This window comes from Lissotriton vulgaris, chromosome 7 (genome assembly GCF_964263255.1).
Source record: "Lissotriton vulgaris chromosome 7, aLisVul1.2, whole genome shotgun sequence".
NCBI classification, from domain to species: Eukaryota; Metazoa; Chordata; class Amphibia; order Caudata; family Salamandridae; genus Lissotriton; species Lissotriton vulgaris.
Genome location: NC_141695.1, coordinates 1,435,984,124 through 1,436,002,917, shown reverse-complemented (window position 1 = coordinate 1,436,002,917; position 18,794 = coordinate 1,435,984,124). Strand labels below are relative to the sequence as shown.

The 18,794-nt window shown below is 45.5% G+C and overlaps 1 protein-coding gene across 1 annotated transcript in view; it reads left to right on the top strand.

Moving 5' to 3' along the window:
- Positions 1–18,794, top strand: part of TTI1 (TELO2 interacting protein 1) — a 292,570-nt gene that overhangs the window by 131,004 nt on the left and 142,772 nt on the right. The gene's annotated exons all lie outside the window — the stretch shown is intronic.

Genomic DNA, 18,794 nt, shown 5'->3' with positions numbered 1-18,794 from the left:
TTGAACACGCCCCTCTGCTTCATTGGCTAGCTCCATAAATGGAGGCTAGCCATTGGAACAGAGAGGCGTCCGTCAATGCCGGACCAGACACGGGGGCGTTCCCGAGATTCTTTGGCTTTTGCCGACGTCACGCGACGCCGGGAACGCCCCCGAGTCTGTTCCGGCATTGCCGGCACCCGCCTTCCTGCTCCGGCCGTCTTCTGCGTCTCTCCTCCCCCTTTCCCGCCCCCTCCCGCTTGTTTCCTGATGCTGGCCTCCCCCTTTCGCCGTCGCCGTGCGAAGAGCTGCTTCAGGAGCGGAGTGGAAGCAATGTTTTGTTTGTGAGTCAGCTGGACTGCACAGGCACCGCGACGGCTCTCTCCACAGGAACTCAGGCGTAATCCGAGGCCTGAGCACCGAACATGGGAACGCGCAGGTCCGATGCACGCAGAATGGCAACAGCTGAGTGATGGTGAAAGGCTAAAACGGCACAGCCTCGCCCCGGCGGGCTCTGGAGCACTAAAATAGATGCTCCCCGCCCCCCCTCCCGCTTCCGTGTCTTTCCCGATAAAAATACTGTTGCAGAGAAGCCTTCCCGACCCCCCCCCCCAAACGGAGGAAGCCTTCCCGACCCCCCTGTCCGTGTGCTTCATGATTACCGTGGGCGGGGTTGCCGAAATGGCCGCTGCTGGTTCTGTCACAAGACTGAGCAGCCAGATCGCTTAGATATCCGTCTCTGCGTGCTCCTGCATTCTTCACTGCGCAAAACCATGGACATTGCCTCGAGCCATGCGCCCTTGTGAGGTGACAATGCTTATTTATCTGTCTCCGGGGGCTATTCTGAGAAATCTGTAGTCAGGGCCTGTGGTGAAGGGCATGAAGCTGCACTAGAAACGACCTTTAAGTCCCTGAAACCGGATATAAGCTGGAATGCTCCTTCGGTCACAAAACGGCGTGTCAAGGTTTCAGATGAGCGTGAAAAGACAAACCAAGACAGATATCTGTCTGAAATCTGAGCATGTGACTAAGCATATTCTACCATAGCAGACAGTCTAGGAATAGAATCAGTTTAAACATAGAGCACGTGAACTATTTCCGCTGAGCGCCCCATTCAGGAACACTGGCTAGCGCGACCGGGATACACAGATAGTTATTAAGGCGCTACGATGCAATTCTAATTGCAGACTGTGCGCTGTGAAAGTGGCAGTTAACAAATAATACATGAATAATCAGCCTTAGTCTTAAAGAGGAAGTTTAGGGATACACTTAAGTGGCCCGGATTCCTTTGGGCGAATAGGTGGGCATTATTGGGAAGCGCGGGGTTTGAGGTGCGAAAGTTATTGTTGCGTCAGTTCCTTGGGGATGGAAGCCGGTCTGCAGGGGGAGCTCGTATACTTATCGCTGCTATTTTCTGCCCCTCAGGCCCCTGCTGCCGCCTCTCTCTCCCAGGCTCCGCCGTGACTGCACGACCCCCTCCAATGGTTCGACAACACAATGAGCTCCACCAGGTGAGATTCATCAGACCGCAACAACGGTGCTGCCGCCGTAGGGCGATGCTTTCTCTGTAGGCTAGACGCGGACATCCCGAGCTGGAACGCAGATTTCTGCTTTGTATGTAGCATCTACTGGGAGTGCGCCCAAATGTGCCTGAGCACAAGTCAGCGAGTTGGAGACCCTATGGAACGAGAAAGAAATTGCTAACCCAGCGCTGCACTCAGGGCTTCCAGGCACTAGGACACCAACTCCGCTGCAGCAGGTGAGTAGCGCTGAGAGGCGGCCTGAGCGGATAGCGCTCACGTTTCCCTTCCAACTACTAACGCTGCCTCCAGTCACTGTCCTGTCTGTGCAGGCCCTGCTTTCTGTCCACGCACACAGGTATGCTGTGTGTTTACTTTGTACAGCGCCGACCGCCCTTGCGTTTGCATTCTTTCTCTAGGCGCCCTCTCTTGTGGCTCTGGGACGCCCCCCACTGCAGAGGTGCGGTCGCTGAGCTGCAGAGAGGGTGATCCGTTTCTCTACAGCGATCCAGAGACTCGTCTTGTGCTTTTTATGTCTGTCTGGAGGTCGCTATACAGTCTTTAGAAGAACTCATGTCACAACACGCGACACATAACACACAGAAAGAGTGCTTGGGTCGGTGCTCGGGGGCGCCGCAGCCCCTTCAGGCCCCGGCTCTATACAGAAAATGTGCATGGGTCGGTGCGGGGGTATCCCGCAGTCCCTTCAGGCCCGGCTCCCAGAGCTGCCACACGTTTTTTTATCAGCCCACGGTTTTACAATGATCACTTACAGGTTCCTGGGAGAACAAGCAGTGTGCTATTGAGCCACACCACATGGAGTCCAGTTTTTGTGCACACACTGGTGCAACCCCTCCCAGCAAGATCACGCCTGTCTTCGAGGCGCCTCAGTTTCACCTCAAGCCCCGGGCGGGGATTCTGAGGGTGGGGTCTGTTTTATAATTGCCCGGGCGGCTACAGTACTGGGCAGTAACATTGTAACAGTCCCTTCTCCAAATACAATATATTTGCTGACAAATTTAAGTCTTTCCATTCACCCTCTGCTTAGCTCTTCCCTCCAGCACAAGTCTCCAGTCTCTCCACCTCTCCCCCACCCGCTCGCGCCCTCTTTCAATCCCTCTTTCCTAACCCCAGGCGCGCAACACCCATTGGACTCACCGGGCTTCAGCCATCCCCCCCCCCTCCCCCTCAATTACTCACTTCACGTAACTGACTTATCTCATTTTTTATCTATTTCGTTTTTAATTCTCCCAAACTCCTTACACTTTGTTTTCCCACCCTCATCTTATTCGTTCTCTCTCCAAAACTCCCCTGCTCACTCCCTTCCCATCCACGGTGATTCTCTTGCCATTTAGCAATCTGAGGTTGGCTCTGAACCTCGGGGCGTCTCAGTACTGGCCACGAGGCACCATGACCTATTGGACCCGAGTGTACCATTGTGCAGCATGTTGCAAATCATGAAAAATACAATGTGTACTTCGCCACCTCAGCAGTTTGTTTTAAAGCGGCTGTCCGTGTGACTTTCACATGTAATACTTTTTTTTTATTCCCTACTTCTTCATACAATTGCTTACTTTTAGGAAGTGAAAGTTACAGTCTAACACATAATAAAACTGAATACATCTGAGTGTGCAATATGCAGAAAATGTGCTTCATTTAATCCGATTTCAAACTGGGATTAATACAAGGAAATTCACTTTCTGTGCATGTAGGGGGTACTCACGTAGGTAAACTTCACTGTGAATAAATCTACATTTGAGTAGTCACGATTTAAGAGTGTAAAACTACTCCAGACTATAGACTTACACGTATGCACGCCCTGAATTCAGGGGGTGGAGCCTAATTTACAAGTGATTACAAGTGTAAAGTAACTACTAGTAACTTGTGGCAGAGATCTTCCTTTGGCAAACTATAGGGACAACTTAAAGTGTGATATATGCTTTCAAAATTGAAAAATAAAATCAAAGTAAAATTTTAATGGCAAATCATTTTTTATATGTAGTTTCAATGTAGACCAATATAAAAAATGTGACAGCAATACTAACTTCACTTGCAATTAAAAAATTGAATTATTAATTTCAATATATTAAATTAAAACATAATTAATAAATATAAACTAATAGAACACATATTCCCAAAGTAAAATAATTAAATATTCGTAATATGTATTAAAAATTATGTAAACTACCACATGCAACAAATGAACAAAATGTAGTGCTGTTGACAGGGGCTCTCGTTTCTGATGAATGCTTCCCGTTTGTTTTGTTACATATGACATTTTCTCTAAGCTGGGCACTGGTGTCCCATTGCTGTGCGTCGGATTCCACGTACTCTCCTTTTGGGGGTTTCGGACTCAGGTTCCGGCCATGAGTCTGTGTACGCCTTTCTCCTGGGGTTATTTTTCCCGCTCTGCGGGTATTGGTTTCCCCTTTGTTCCTGCATACTTCTGTGCACTATGCATGCCTGTGAGTGAGGTGGAAGATAGCCTAGTGTACTCGTTCCTGTGGCTGGGGTTGCCGGTTCGTGTCTCGGCTTTGCCGCTCTACTTCCTGAGCTTTTGGTCTACTCCTCTCCTTATTTTTAGGGGTTTGGCTTTCTGCATATTTCAGGTCTGGCGCACGCCTGCTGATCTTTCTGTATCCTGGTACGGTCAGTTGTGCTTTTTGTGCGTTGCTCTTCTACTTTATTTATTTGTTTCTTTAATGCATTCTTATAATGCGCGGAAGTTACTCGAAGGTGTCAGTCCGTGTGCCGTCCCCCCTCCCGCTGTCCGTGTGCCCGTCCCCCCTCCCGCTGTCCATGTGCCCGTCCCCCCTTCCCGCTGTCCGTGTGCCCGTCCCCCCTTCCCGCTGTCCGTGTGCCCGTCCCCCCTTCCCGCTGTCCGTGTGCCCGTCCCCCCTTCCCGCTGTCCGTGTGCCTTCCCCCCTTCCCGCTGTCCGTGTGCCTTCCCCCCCTTCCCGCTGTCCGTGTGCCTTCCCCCCCTTCCCGCTGTCCGTGTGCCTTCCCCCTCTTCCCGCTGTCCGTGTGCCTTCCCCCCCTTCCCGCTGTCCGTGTGCCTTCCCCCCTTCCCGCTGTCCGTGTGCCTTCCCCCCCTTCCCGCTGTCCGTGTGCCTTCCTCCCCTTCCCGCTGTCCGTGTGCCTTCCTCCCCTTCCCGCTGTCCGTGTGCCTTCCCCCCCTTCCCGCTGTCCATGTGCCTTCCCCCCTTCCCGCTGTCCGTGTGCCTTCCCCCCTTCCCGCTGTCCGTGTGCCTTCCCCCCCCTTCCCGCTGTCCGTGTGCCTTCCCCCCCCTTCCCGCTGTCCATGTGCCTTCCCCGCTGTCCGTGTGCCGTCCCCCCCTCCCGCTGTCCGTGTGCCGCCCCCCCTCTCGCTGTCCGTGTGCCGTCCCCCCCTCCCGCTGTCCGTGTGCCCGTTGCTGTGGTGAGCTGTGCGTTTCCTTCAGCTTCTGGGGCGACTGTGGTTTTCTGGCATAATCATTACTTTGGAAGACGTGAGGAAAGTTTTTGTGAAATCTCTCTGCATGATTAGTGCACTAGTGTGAGCTCAGTAGCTGGAGGTACAAACCCACCCTGCTTGTAATCCAGGTTATTGTGCACACCTTGTGCCTGTGGGCGTCGTTCAACATCTTGCTCTGTTTCTTTCTGGGAGTTTGCTTGGGCTGTGGTCTGTGATTGAGGTTATGTAGATAGATCGCTTTATTATTTTGTTAGGCAAAGGACTGCCCACAGTCTGTTCAGAATGGGCTGTGGTGGAATCCGGAATAGTCTGGGCTCTGCACGGAGGTGGCAGGGTTTAGCTGGTTTCTGATGTTTGCATCTTGCCATGTCACCATAGCTGAACACCTTCCATATGAGATCTTAAAAAAAGCCAATTTAGACGAACATATGGTTGTCACATCTTAGCGCTCTGAATTGACCTAGGTGATGTTTCGGTGATTTACAAAACTGTATGGGTAGCACATTGATAGAACATGTGGACAACTGAAGCGCGTCACTAGAGTGGAACCGGGTGTAAGTTGAGATTCCAGACACTTCGGACCCCCGGACACATGGGCTGGAACGGAGTCAGTCAGTCACGTGTCATGCAGTGCTTGACATGAATCACTCAGCCTAAGCCCGACTTTATTCTGCGGCACTGGCATGTCATGTGGCGTGGGGAGTGCCGGGCCGGGTGGGGACATCGAGGGGGTCCGATTTGCTCTTCTATCCATTCTGCCATTGCTTTTTTTCTCAGCTCATTATCGCCTTGTGATTATCACCATGTGATGAACACTTGGTGTTTGGGGACAGTTTTCATTTTTCGCTTGCAAAGCCAAATAATTCGCCCGAGGCCACCACTACAAATGTCATCACTTATGAATGCGGCCAAAAATGTCAGGAGAGTAGAGGGGAGTCTTTGTGTGGCTCTAGGTGTGTGTATGTGGCTCTACGTGTGTATGTGTGTGTAGCTCTGTAGGGGTGTGTATATGTGTGTGTAACTCTGGGTATGTATGTGTAGCTCTGTATGTGTGTGCATCTGGGTGTGTTTGTAATCAGTGTGTATGTGTGTGGCTCTAGATATATATGTGTAGCTCAAAGTGTGTATGTGGCTCTAGGATGGTGTGTGTAGCTCTAGGGTGGTGTGTATGTGGCTCTGGGGGGAGGTGTGTGTAGCTCTGGGAGGGTTGTGTAGCTCTAAGTGCATGTGTGACTAGGGAGTGCATGTGTGACTAGGGAGTGCATGTGTGACTAGGGAGTGCATGTGTGACTAGAGAGTGCATGTGTGACTAGGGAGTGCATGAGTGACTAGGGAGTGCATGTGTGACTAGGGAGTGCATGTGTGACTAGGGAGTGCATGTGTGACTAGGGAGTGCATGTGTGACTAGGGAGTGCAGAGTGCATAGAGAGTGCATAGGTAATGCAGAATACATACAAAGTGCAGTGTGCATAGGGAGTGCGGAGTACAGAAAACATAGAAAGTGCATAGTGCATAGACAGTGCACAGTGCATAAGGAGTGCATAGACAGTGCATAGAAAGTGCATAGACAGTACAAAGTGCTGCATAGGGAGTGCAGAGTGCATAGGAAGTGCATAGGGAGTGCATGATGAGTGCATAGGGAGTGCATGATGAGTACATACAGAGTGCAGAGTGCATACAGAGTGCTGCATAGGGAGTGCATAGGAAGTGGAAAGTGCAGAGTACATAGAGAGTACAGAGTGCTGCATAGGGAGTGCAGAGTGCATAGGAAATGCAGAGTGCATAAGAAGTGCAGAGTGCATAGGGAATGCAGACTGCATATAGAGTGCATAGGGAGTGCAGGGTGCATAGAGAGTGCTAGGGAGTGCTAGAGAATGCAGAGTGACTGCAAAAATTAAGCTAATGGCAATGTAAATGACAATGCCATTTACTTATCTGTTTTCAAAACAAAAACAGAAATACAAAATGTTGCCATATACAATGCCAATAACTCAAACTTTTCCAAAGGCGAAACCATTGCATTGTAAATGCTTGTTATAAAATCCCTTATTGGCGGGTAGATAGAACCTTCTCCAAGACCTTTCAAGTCTTGTACATTGTTGGCGTCTTTCCCACAGCTCCTAGTTAAACCAAAGAGCAGTGGGGCATCTTAAAAGGCCAGCTCCTGCCCTAATAGGTGCAAGAGTGTCTGTCGTCTTGACCAAGCATTTACTTCCTGTGCGTCCACCTCAATAGATCCAATCAATGATGGAACACTGTTGTCAAGAATGTAAGTAATTTCCTCGGTAGTGGAATTGGCCCAACCACAATGAAGTAAGGATGGGGTGGGTCTTCTGCCTTTAGGACTCTGCTCAAGTATGCAGCAGAAATGTACCGTTGTGTGGTCCATCCAAATATTACACTTGACATACGATACTTTGAAATGACACTAGAAAAGATTGGGTCCAGAATGTGACCATCTAGATGAGTGGGTTGATTGACAAACTGCTTCAAATTGCAAGCAAACGTTGTCGAGGAGGGGACGCGCATGTTGATCATCAGCCTGGTCCAAATGAAGATTCAGATCACCTAGACCAGAGGAAATAGAGTATTAGGATAAACAATCCTCTATGAAGGACCACAATTCCCCTGTATCGATGGGAGGGCGGTACATTAAAACCCCTGCCAAGAGGGTAGAGGCAGAAGCCCCAGCATTCTGCCCCCCCCCAGACTTCAGTAATTTCAAATGAGATGCACTTGAAGGTTGTCCTAAAAAATGGAAACACCCCCACCTCTTATGCCAGCTAAATGTTGGGGCAAAATGGTGTAGCCCTCTGGAATTTCTAATGTGATGTCTGGTGCAGAGCTATGAATTATCCATGTTTCTATGAGAAAGAGGATGGCAGGACGACCATGTCTAAGTATGCCATGAATGTGTAAAGCGTTCTTGAGGAGGGAGCAGACATTGGCCAATACATATTTTATTTTTAATGGGGCATCTATTAAATCCTAACCTGCTACCTCAAGGTGATAGCAGAGCTCTGTACATAGCAACAGGAGTGCATGCCCAGGATGCAGGGTTGCAAGAGCATGTTGGGTCGTTTACAAAGCAGAGGAGTGTAGATCACAATTGAAGAAGAGAAGGGGAATAAGGAGGAGCATGGAGTAGATTAGTAGGACATTAGTAGTTGTATGTCAGATAAGGATTACTGCATGATTATTGATATCCTTCTGCAGTACTTTATTGAAAGGGGAAGACTTTAGTATAGTGAAGATCATTTCAAAGCATTGGAGCATGTAAAGAGTAAGGACAATTGTGAGTGCTTTGGGTGATTTCTTCACTTGAGGTCAGTCCGAAGCAGTGCTCTGTTCATAGGTTGCAACCTTAAATTAAGATTTCAGCCTTATTTGAGGGGCTAGGATTAGAGGAACATTGGGAGGGGACGCAGGACCCCTTAGAAGTCCCCCTTTACAACGAAGAAGTGGACTGGTATGAGGAACTGGGTGATGCCAGTGGCTTGGATATCTCTCCAGAGATAGCCTAATCTGCTTACGTAGGAGGGAGATTCCTTTGCTATGGTAGTGCATAGGACTGCAGTGGTCTTGGACCAGTCTCATCTGTGGAGATCAGGGGTTCCAGTCTTACCCTATCTCGATGACTGGATGTTGAAGGTGGGCTCTCCCAGGCAGTCGTCTCCCACCTCCAGACTACAGCGAACCTCCTGCATTTGCTGGGGTTCACTATCAGCATGCCAAAGTCATACCGGAGTCCTTCTCAGACAATCCCTTTCATCTGAGCTGTTCTGGACAGTTTCAGGCCTATCCTGACGAATGGCGAGTCCAGGATTCAGGCTATGATAACGATGTTTCAAACTCTATCCTAAGTTTTGGTGGGAGTGACTCTGAGGCTACTGGGCCTCATGCCCTCTTGCATCCTGCTAGTGAATCATACCAGATGGCATATGTGGGCTCTACAGTGGGACTTGAAGATCTAATGGGCGCAGCATCGGGTGAATTTCACCGACCTGGTCCAGATCTCTAAGGGAACTGCGCGAGATCTGCAGTGGTGGCTGATAAACCGCAAATGGGTTACAGGCCGAACCCTCTCCCTTCCCCACCCAGATCTCACAGTGGTGACAGATGCATCAGTCCTGGGATGGGGCGGCCATCTGGGAGAGGTGGAGATCAGAGGACTTTGGTTTCTGGCAGAAGCTGGGCTGCACATCAACCTGTAGGAGTTTTGTATGATCCGATTTACGCTGAAATCCTTCTTACCATCTCCCAAAGGAAGGGTGGTTAGGGTGTTCACAGACCACACCACCACCATGTGGCACTGCAACAAACTAGGGAGGGTGGGGTTGTGGACCCTATGTCAAGATCATCTCTGGACTTGGTGGTTCAACACCTGGCCGGTTCCCTGAACTCCACGGGGGACAAACTCAACCGTTGGATCACGAATAGCGTCTCCATTTGGAGGGGGGGGGCAAGGACACTTTCAGCGGTGGGGAGAGCCTTGGTTAGATCTGTTTGCCTCACAAGAGAACGTGCAATATCAACAGTTTTGCGTTGGAGTATCCAAGGCTGCTCTTGCTTGGCAACGCCTTTCTTCTCGAGTGGAGCTCAGGCCTCCTTTATGCCTTTATGCCCATACCACTCCTGTCCAGAGTGCTCAAGAAGATCAGGAGCAACTGGCCCAAGTCATTCTTGTGGCTCCGGCCTGGGAATGGATACTTTGGTATCTTGAGCTTCTGCAGATGAGCATCGATCCTCCGATCAGGCTGCCCCTGCACAATGATCTTCTGTCGCAGCAGCAAGGGAGAGTCCTTCAGCTGAACCGATAAACCCTCTGCTCCTCCTTGCTTGAAAATTGAGCGGCGACAGTTGATAGCATTTGACTTCCTCCCGAAGTATGCTAACTTATTCTGTCAACCAGACGTCTCTCCACTAAGTCAATGTACGCCTGCCAATGGCAAAATGTTTGTAACTATTGTACAGAACGGTCTATTGATCCAATGTCTGCCTTACTTTCTGACATCTTTCTTTTCATCCTAACTCTTGCCCATCAGGGCTCTACTCTGGACATTCTAAAAGTTTACTTTTCGGGCCTTTCTGCCTTTCTGCAGTTGCCAGATCAGCCGTCACTATTCCAGTCTCCTACTGTAAATAGATTTCTGAAGAGGCTTATACATTTGTTTCCCCCTCACCTTTTGTCATGCCCCAATAGGTCCTTAACTTGGTCCTCGCTTATCTAATGTGTGCATCCTTTGAGCCACTGCAGAATTGCCTCTTCTGGCTGCTCACCATCAAGAAAGCCTTTTTAGTAGCAATAACCTCTGCCAGGAGGGTCAGTGAATTGCAGGCACTGTCTTCTCAGCCTCCTTACCTGACCGTTTTGCCAGACAAGGTAGTTCTCTGCACTAGGGTTTCTTTTTGTTTGCCTAGTGTGGTGACACCTTTCCACCTAGGACAGTCTTCCACCTTGCTAACCTTCTACGCTCCTCAGCATCCTTCTAAGGAAGAACGACTCAACCGCCTGGACCCAAAAAGAGCCTTATTGGTCCACCTTAACCACACTAAAGAGTTCTGGGTGGCTGACCAACTCTTTGTGGGGTACGTTGGACCAAAGAAGGGATGTGCTGTGCAGAAGAGGACCATCTCCCAATTGGTTATCCTCTGCATTAAAATCTGTTATGCTTTGCCAAGTAAACAGCCTCCTGAAGGCCCCAGAGCTCATTCTACCAGAGCTAAGGCAGCCAACACGGCTCTCCAGCATGGTGTCCCGGTCCTCGACATCTGCTAGGCAGCTTTGTGGACATCCCTGCACACATTTGCTAAGCATTATTGCCTAGACAACCAGGTCCATAGGTAAGCTCTCTTTGGCTACAGGAATTTCTAGTTTGAAAACTTTTCTGCAGTCCCTCCTCCGGGGATGGTATTGTTTGGGTATTTGTTCACGGGTAAGAAATCCGCGGCTAGATGTCTCTATCAGAGATGTTACTTACCTCCGATAACACCTTATCTGGTAGAGATATTGATCTATCAGCAGATTCCTGTCCGGCCCATCCATCCTCCCTGCACTGCAGATCAGTTCTTCATGTCCGGGCTTTCCCCTTCAGGGCCCTACTTGTCTCAGCACACCATTGTCAGTCAGCTTCATGGCTCCGTGCTTCTGGCGTTTAAAGTCGTGAAAAGGACTGATGTCAGCACGTCAAGGTGACGCCTATATAGACAATACAGGTGTCACAATAACGGAGACGACAGTGACATCACGTGGAGTCGACAGACACCATATATCGGCACCCAGGCGTACTGCTCAAGAAAAATCTTCCAGATCCAGTCTGATGCCTGGGAAGTTCACAGGTAAGGAATCTGCGGCTAGATCATGTCTAACTAGATAAGGTGTTACCGAAGGTAAGTAACCATGGCTACATTTTATTTCAACTTGCTTGCTTCTAATTGCTTTTCACAATTAGCTGGAGAACTCCTTTTGTGGGTAAAAACACTTTTCTGACTCTTTTACGGTTGCAGACCTTGTGATTTTGGCAAACTCCTGGGTTTTTTAAAGCAAAATTGTCTTGTACATCAGGCTGTAAACAATGGAGAAAAATGCCCAAGAGTCCAGTGAACGAATATGAAAAAACCTGGCTCCACCCAATCCCTACCCCACACCTACCTCCGAAACCAAGAGCCCGATTCACAAAGAGCCTTCCATAGTTGTGGTGGAATTTGTGGCGGAATTTCCGCAATGAGAACTGCAGTATGGAGATTCTTCCAGGAGTGGGGGGACTCCGCCACGACTGTGGAGGCTCTTCGTGAATCGGGCCCTGTGTGCTTCAAAGCATGCATCCAAGGAAATCCTTCATCTACATAGGAGCAACTAAGGACCCTCAGCCTTAGTATCCCGGTTGTCGCTACCACTCATGTGTTGCCCTTAGCTTCCCTTCTTGGTTTATTTGTTCTGCACTCTGAAGTGGCATAGTTGTTGTGTAACGTTGAGAGGCTCAGAGCGCACTGCTTTTTTTTTAACTGAAGATTCTATGTTCACTAACTCCTCTTGTTATTGAGCGTGCAATCAAAGCGGCGTCAATCAAAAATTTCATGCGAGCACATTGATCCGCTACCACAAAGCACAACGCATACCCAGGGGACTACGAATTGCCCTCAAGCCATCCCTCTGTAAAAATCCAAAAGCCTTCCAAGACAAGTGGTACGCCATTTTGAATCGATGTTTGTTGGACTTAATCTTATTGATCATAGAAGAGCTCTCACTTATCTTAATAGAATTGACGAAAGAGATGGATGAACTCACAGAAGAGCTATCAAAAATGATGACTGCAGATGAACTAAACACAGTCTTAAAGGATGCAAAAGAACAAATAGATCGCCATACCCAAGAAGTGAATGAACGAAAAATAAGAAAATTCAAACGGGATACGCTTGACTACAAGCTTGGGGAGGTGTACACATGGGCAGATGTGTACGCCCAGAGAAGGAGAAACCGCCCCTATACCCCATTCACTGACACTTCATCATCAGGAAGCGACACCACGAACAAACCACCACCTAATAAAAACTATCCACCGAGAAAGGCACCACAGTCTTTTCAAGCCAATGCATCAACAGTCACGAAAGAGTGAGCAACAGCGGTAGAAAAACCGACGACTTCAACAGTTATCAGTACCACAGATGAGCATTTTTTTAGAAGTAGGCCCAGACCAACAAGAAGATCCAGGTGGAGAAAAGGAGCCTCCAAACACAAGAAGCGTTACGACAAAGATAAAGGAGAAAGACAAAAAGAAGACTACACCCAAGAACACTTAGTGATTAACATATCTAAGTACAAGCTAACACAACAAGAACTAGCAGTATTGGAGAAAGGAACCTCCTTCGTTCCGACAACTTTCACTAACTCACTTGAACTTGAGATTAGTCTCTTTAAACTGATGCGCAAATTGAGGTTGCGCTATTTCTTTCATCATGTAGTCGAAAAACCCATAACAACGGAACAAGATCAACTCAAAGGATTACGAGCAAGAAGTACTTTTATGGCTCCAATGAGCCACAAGACCTTAGATTTGTTTGAAACTATGGTAAAGCAAGATCTGAGCAGGATTAAATTTGATAAAAAGCCAACAAGAAACCTTACCAACAAGGACACGGACACTCTAAAGAAATTGACACACAATAAGGATATTGTTTGCACAAAAGCAGATAAGGGCGGAGGCCTGGTCATAATGGATGCCACCATGTACCAACAGAAGCTAGAAGAACATCTAGCTGACTCTAACACCTATGCAGCGTTAAACTCAAATCCTACTCAAGAATATGCTAAAAAACTGACAGAACTGGTTGGCCGAGCCAGGGAGAACGGTACCATTAATGACAAAACGAAGAATTTTTTGCTTAAAGAGAATCCTAGCAGCCCGACGTTTTACATGATGCCGAAGGTGCATAAAAACCTATGGGATCCTCCATTGCGTCCCATTGTATCCACGAGAAATAGCATTCATGAAGCTACTGGGCAACTCATTGACAAGTACATGCAACCAACAGTGCAAAACATGACTACATATATCAGATATTCCACAGATTTTCTAACTAGACTAAATCTTTTGGAAATAGGAGTCAATGAAGAACTCCTATTATGTACGGCTGACGTAAAGTCTTTGTACACTTCTATACCCCATGGAGCTGGAATCGAAGCGATGGAGGAAGCAATCTTGTGGACAGACCATAATGAATCAATGCAAATTTTCTTGATGGAATTGATAATCTTTACGCTATATCATAGCTATTTTAAGGTCAACAACAAGTGGTACCAACAATTAGTTGGAACATCTATGGGCAATTGCGCAGCCCCTATATATGCGAATCTATACATGAAGGCATACGAGGACCAACACATACTGAATAATCCAACAAGGACCAATAACTTGAAAATGCTAGTTCGTTACATTGACGACGTATTTATCATATGGAAGAACACTGAAGAATCACTCCAACAGGCTTTAACTGAACTGAATTCTAAGAATGAGAGAATAGAACTTACCTGGGAAATCTCTAAGTCTTCAATGACCTTTTTGGATGTTCGAGTGAATCTGCATCAAGGCAAGATAGAAACGGAGATGCATAGAAAACTAACTGACAGAAATAATACTGTTTATTTCCAAAGCTTTCACCAGGATTTGTTAAAAACCTCCCTACCTACATCCCAGAGGATGAGGGCAAAAAGAATCACCTCCGAGACAAACAAAGTTGAAAGTACATTAAAAACTATGGGCGAGAGATTTCGTAAGAGAGGATATCCAGCCACCCTGATTGAACAATCGATTGAGAAGGTCAAACGTATTTCTAGATCAGAACTAATGAAGACACGAGTCAAAACAAAACAAGAAAGGATGACCGTAGTATCCAAATACTCTACGATGAGCCATAAATTCAAGAAAATCATACGTACTCATTGGAATATCTTACGAGCCGAAACTGACTTTGAAAAAAGTTTTGAACAGCAGCCTATTTTTGCTTTCACCAGAGGCAAAAATCTTGGTGAACTACTAAAACAAAGAAAACCCAAAGATGAAACATACAGAGGAACCAGACCTTGCCTACAATGTGGGCATTGTAACAATATTATAAGAGGAAATGCAATCACACATCCTATGAAAGGACACATCATCAAACTCCGTGTAAATGCGACCTGCGACACGGCTAACGCCATCTATATGTTGAAATATCCCTGCGGGAAGGCTTATGTAGGGAAGACCACCCGTAAGTTGAAGACACGATTAAATGAGCACAAATCAAATTTCAGGACTGGCAACGTCAAGTCATCTGTAGCTGCACATTTTAAGGAAGAAAAGCACAATGTGTCTCAATTACAATTTACAGTTCTGGAAGTGATTGAAAAAACTGAAGGACGGGAAATAACAGATTTCTCCTTCAAAGGCAAAATAGTTGGATGTACTTGTTGAACTCACACAAGCCCTTCGGGTTTAATGATCGCGTTGAATTTACCTGCTACCTGTAGACATTTTCAATAATCTTATCTAAGCACATGTGTGCCAAGCCTTACCTACGCTTATGGATGTAGGAGTCATCTGTCCCAAATATCTGATTTGGTTTTAGTTATTGTTTCTATAATTGTGTTGTCACGCATTATTATTTTCATTATAAGCACATCTCTTAGGGGTAATGCAGTTCATTTCGAATACATTGATCTCCGCTTTTTTTTAAACTGTTTACTTTTCATATTTCACTACATTGATATTTTTATTGATTCACTCTTGTGAACTTCCACACAAAACCAGAAGGTAGAGACTCGCTCCTATTGGCTGTAGTCCCGATCACGTGATCGGAGACACAACCAATGAGAGCGAAGCATAAGAAAGAGCTTTTGTAATGTTTAGATAAAGCGCGAGCCATTGGACCGGCATCGCGCTAATGCCGGAATACTTTTGTGGAACAGCAAACATGATAGAGAATACGTTTTTGCACGTCTATAAAGTGAGTAATACGGAGATATGAATGGGATGACACATAGACAGGAGCGGAACCCTTTGAAACAGTAACTTTTTATAATGATCTTTTTCGTTTTTTCTTGCCAGTTTTGACATAGTGTTGTGTTCAATGCAAGCAGTGTAAAGAGGAAGTAAAGTGAGTGCCTATTAGGCGTTTTTTCTTGTTATATCAGTGCACTAGAGCACGCACACACCTGGGTGTTATTACAGATGGTCACATTTTTGGCACATTGTGTAATCAGTATAATGAACATGCATGAATGTTTGTGTTGATATTTTATTACTTTATCACTGATACAGAGTATTGTTATGCCATGTTTCAGCTCATATGGTCCCAGATGAAGGTCATAGCGACCGAAATGCATTGGACTGACTAAAGAATATACATGTACAAATAAGATGTTTAATCAATGAACATAATCAGTAAAAGAAAGAATTTTTCGAGAAAATAAAGAAATGAACATTTGAAAATTTGTGTGGAGTGAACTTTAGAGGAACTCTGGGTAGTCCCCAGTAGGATCCAATAGCAGTGCATCAAGGGATGCTTTCACTTTTCTAGTGGAAAGCACAACTTTGGATAGTTGTTGTGTAACCATTGAAAAACTCCTGCATAAATAAATAGAAATTAGACGCAGTGACTGGGGATTTGAGTTGTTAGGAAGCTCCGAGGTGGACAGGCACACAATGTTTAAGGTGATCATGAAGTGTTGGCTGCTTGTTAAAAAGTAGCAGGTTGCTTGTCAAAATAACCACTTTGAATCTGATGTTGGAATAGTACTAAAGCCACAGCATAACTTTGATCAAATGTTGTACAGTGCCCATCTATATGGGGACGCACAGTCTTTAGGAGGCAAATCAAACATATGTCCATGTTTCATTCTTCTGTTTGAAATAGACTACATCTAGGTAAGGAGTTGACAAAAACAAACAATGTCACTGAATTGATGAGTGCTAAATTAAAAAAGTGAGTTGTTCCGAGTCTTAGGAACACTGTGCTGGGAAAATGAGGGCAGCCTAGTGCCATATGATTCTAGAAGAGAATATAAGAAATTATATGGGCCAAAAAGCGTCAATTCTTTATAAAGATCTGAATGATGTTAATAAAACTGCTCATTCAAACAACACTAAAAGAATCTGGGAACTTGTGACATGGGGCTATAAGGGGAAATGTAATCGCCTGGCTGTATACATTGGGGCGAAAGACTAGGTCATGCACTTCAAGAAACTTTAAACCCGTAGTCCATGGAATTCCACTGTAAGGGTTTATAATAATTATTCCTCTAGTATTGATTTGTGCCATAATTTAGTTTTACCGTCCCGGAGGTAGAAACAGCCACAGCAAGTCCGCACCCTAACGAAGTTCCTGGTCCATGGGGTCTTGGTGGAACTATATTTAATTGAACCTAGGCTATGGAGTCCAGTTCTCAATCCGTATTAGTGCAATATCACCTACCAACTGTATTCCAAGTTTGTGACAGAGCGACACAGTCATACCCCTGTACAAAAAAATTTAGTCATGCAATCTTAGAAAAGTATAGGTCTATCTGGCTGTTGGGTGGTGCTTGCAAGATCTATAGATATGCCCTATTAGACCGTAAACAAGCCTGTCTTGAAGTAAAAGAAAGAAATCCTCTCCAGCATACTAGCAGCGTTTAGGAAGGGCCTTGGTTCAAATGACCAGGCTATGAGATTACAGCTTATCTGTTTAAAATATATCCAGCATAGATGAATGCCAATTATTTATGATATTAATATATTTTAAATCTGCCTTTAATTTGGTAAGTAGGGAAGAATGATGGTTTGCTGCATACTCCCTAAGGACAGGACAGATGTTTGATATCTGTGGTTAAAACAATCTCCGCATGGATTCGGCAAGGATCTGGTCTTGCTCCTCTATTGTTAAGCCTTTTCCTGAATGCCTTGGGTACATACTGTAATGGCCGAATCTTGATACCCCTAAGATTTGCAGTAACAATAATCTATTTTAATATTTTATGGTGATGCTGGACAACTCTCAGGGATGGTGATGTCAATGCATAGCATGATTAGGGATTTTTTCTGCTACTGTACCAAGAAGCAGATGACCCTTAACGTAAATAAAACAAGGTTTATGATTGGTAACTTGATCAGTCCTCTCAAAAAGAAGGATCTCTATTAACGACGGGCAACCGGTGGAACAAGTGCAAAAATCGGATTATGCTGAGGCAATCTTCTGCAGCTGGTCTGAGAGGCAAAACTAGATTAGTAAACCAGCCTATCAACACTATAGTCGGAGTTTATACAACGAAGGTAGTTGCATAAGTAATTTAGCAGAACGACTAGGCTTTATGAATGTCAGATCTATCAAGAAATTGGAAAATGATTTTCTCAGTTCTCTGTTTAAACGTATCAAGGGTATTACATTAGTACCCCTACTGCTTAAGCTTAGGATAATTATTTAGTTGACAAAATCACTTTATTCAAAGGCTATAGGAATAAGGAAACAGAAGCTATGTCCGAGATTACAGCTCTACCATTTGCAGCTAAAAAGTTGTTTCAGCTTGTCTTAAATAACTTGAGGGAACTAGATCAAAAGCAGCTCTGGAACAATCCTTGTACGGCCTTTCTAGACTCCGTCAAAATAATTAAGGACAAGTACTACACATCAAAAATGTGAAACTTCTCCAAATGACCAATCACAGACCACTAATACTCACTTCTCAGTCTAATGCAGAACCTAAATTCTCAACCATATTTAAACAAGATCAACCCAGAAGACCGACGCCCTCTATACCTTAAATTCAGAATGGGAACATTCCCTGCACGTGAATATTAGTCTAGATGGCACTCAGTGGCCATAAATATTAGACATTGTGATTGCATCTTTCATGTCAGTAAGAATATTTGTATTTTGGAAATGTTTTGTACCTAAACACTACACATTAGAGATATGGAGTTAATTGGCATATAGCTGTCCTCACATTTTGCTATGGAACCGATGTAGAGTTGATAATACATGCAACACATGTTTTATCTGCTGCTTATATCTGGACATCATGGAAAATTGCAGGTATAAGCAAATTACAAACCCATTAATAGTTATGAATAAGAACTCCAGAAATCGTCACAGCTAATGTAGTTTAGGAATAAGAAACTGTTTCATACTAGGATTTAAACATTTTAGTAGTATTGTAATTTATGACATTTTTTAAATATAAAATTGAGCAGAATTAGTTTCATATTTGTACTTGTATGACTGCCATGATATGATATTTATAATAATTATTTAAAACCTTCTTCACTTTCTGAATGTTTGTTATGGTATTGTTTAGCTGACAACAGTAAAGACCAAGATTCTTATGACAGTCA